The following is a 2,232-nucleotide window of genomic DNA, read 5'->3' on the forward strand; positions in this document are numbered from 1 at the left end:
GCCAGCCCGGCGGTGCCAGCCCCAGCCGAGGACAGAGCCGCCCCCAAACCCCGCCTGGCTGAGCCGGGCTCAGCGCTGGGCTCAGGCTCAGCGCCCAGGATGTTGTGAGGCAGGGAAGGGTTCGCGTGTCCGAGGGGCCCGAGCCGGGGCAGGAAACACCAACCTCAGTCCTGGCTCTTTGTTCCAGCTCTTCCTTTTCTTCGCCCTTCTCCAATATTGTTAATGAAAGGGTAAAAGGGGATTTGAGCCTCTCCAGCGCCCGGCTGAGGGGAGGGAAAGGCGGGGAGAGGAGATGGGAGGAACAGAAGCTGGGGGGAAATATCATCCCCTACCCTGTTACCCCTTGGATCTGGATGCCCCTGGGATCACCACTGGACACAGGAATGGGGCAATCGCTGGTGCTCAGCTGAGGCAGGGAGCTGGGAAGGAGGGGATCCCAGCCCAGCCTGGGCCTCCCCCGGGCCTCGGTCTGTGTGTCCATCCCCACGGGATCCTGGGTCACAATCCGAGCTGGCACCTGCAGCCAGTGGTGCCCCGAGGGAGGAGGGAGGTGCTGGCGTGGGGCTGCCCCCAGCCCCTGGGACATGGGGAGCTGCCAGCTGGGTTGGGCTGGGATGAGCTGAGGGATGAGCTGAGGCTGCCCAGGGTGGGACTGAGCCAAGCACTGGCAGGAGCAGGACTGGGGAGCAGAGCCCCTCCCCTGGGCTTCTGGGGATCCCCAGGCAGGGCAGGATCCACTCCCAGTGCTGAAGTGGGCAGGGAAGGGGTTTGGGGTGAGATCCCTGCCCAGATCCCTGCAGGGATGGACAGGGCTCAGGGATTTGCTCTGGAAGGGCCCCAAATGGGGGCTGCAGTTCTGTCTTTAAAATCATCTTTAATATTCTGAGTGATTCCCCCAGGAAAACCCAGACTTGGCAGCAGCAGCTGGTCCTTCCCAAGTGAGGGAGCTGGTGCTGGATTTCTCCTGCAAGACTGAAGAGCCATCGCTGTCCATCTGTCCATCCTGTCCGTCTGTCCTGCCATCCCTCTGCTGCTGAGGAGGTCCAGCCCAAGGCAGGTTTGTAGGAATGTGGGGGAATCTGGGGGCTGGGCTGGGCTGGGCTGTGCTGCTCCTGGCTTTGGGCACGGGGCTGCAAAGGCTCAGCCCCGCTTTGCCCTGGGGCTGTGGGAGCAGGGAGGCTCTGGAATGGTCCCAGCTGGATGTTCCTGCTCTGCACGGCCCCCAGTGCCCCCCTGAGCAGGGACACAGCACCCAGTGCCCCCAGTGCCCCCTGAGCTCTGCCCCAGGTGGGGTCACACCCTCGGTGCTCCTGCCCACCCTGGCTGTTCCAGAGCCTTGGGAGCAGGGGTGGGTACAGAGCTGTGAGGGCTGTGGGGGCTGCAGGGAACGTCCCAGCCCTGTCCCCCCCTGCCAACAGCGTCTTGTCCCCAGGAGCACCAGGCCCCTCCTCACGGGGCTCTGACCCTCGGGTGACACTGGCTGGAGCCCCCGGGATGTCGGGACCCTGAGGGGACCCTGAGGGTGGGAGGGGATCCCCCAGGATAGGGAACACCCCAGGATGCGGTGCCCCAGGGCTCTCATGGCACACAACCTCGGAGGGGAGGAGCTGTGCTCCAGGACACCTCCTGGCCTGTCCTGAGGAGCCCCCAGCCATGGAGGTGCCCAAGATGTGACCCTGGGGGGCTGCAGGCCTGGAACAGGGGTCCTGGGGTGTCCCTGCCAGCCCCACGAGCTTCCTGCCCCCAGGGGTTACTGTGCGGGCTGGAAGCTCCCAGGGCTGCTGCCCTGCCCACCTCCATCCCTGAATCATCCCCATTGCTGGATCCCATCTCCTCCATCCCAGCACCATCCCAGCCTCCATCCCAGAATCATCCCCATCCCCAGATCCCATCCTCTCCATCCCAGCACCGTCCCCATCCCCAGATACCACCCATCTTCCCTCGGCCTCTGGCTGCCAGGCTGGGCCCTGGCACTGGGCACCCCCCAGCCTGTGGGACCCCCAGCCCCTGGCACCCCCAGCCATGGGCACCCCCAGCCCCTTCCCAGCCTTTCCCAGCCGTCAGGGCCGTGTCCCTCTGTCCGTCCAGGCGGCCCCGGGGCCGGTCCCCTTGGAAACGCATCCAGAGGCGGAAGCCTGGGGAATGCAAAGCAGGTGCAGCCCCTTCAATCCCCTTTGAGAGCTGAGCACAGAGCGGGGCTTGTTCCCAGCAGGAGCCCGGCCAGGAGCCGCT

Source organism: Geospiza fortis, unplaced genomic scaffold, assembly GCF_000277835.1.
Source record: "Geospiza fortis unplaced genomic scaffold, GeoFor_1.0 scaffold1215, whole genome shotgun sequence".
NCBI classification, from domain to species: domain Eukaryota; kingdom Metazoa; phylum Chordata; class Aves; order Passeriformes; family Thraupidae; genus Geospiza; species Geospiza fortis.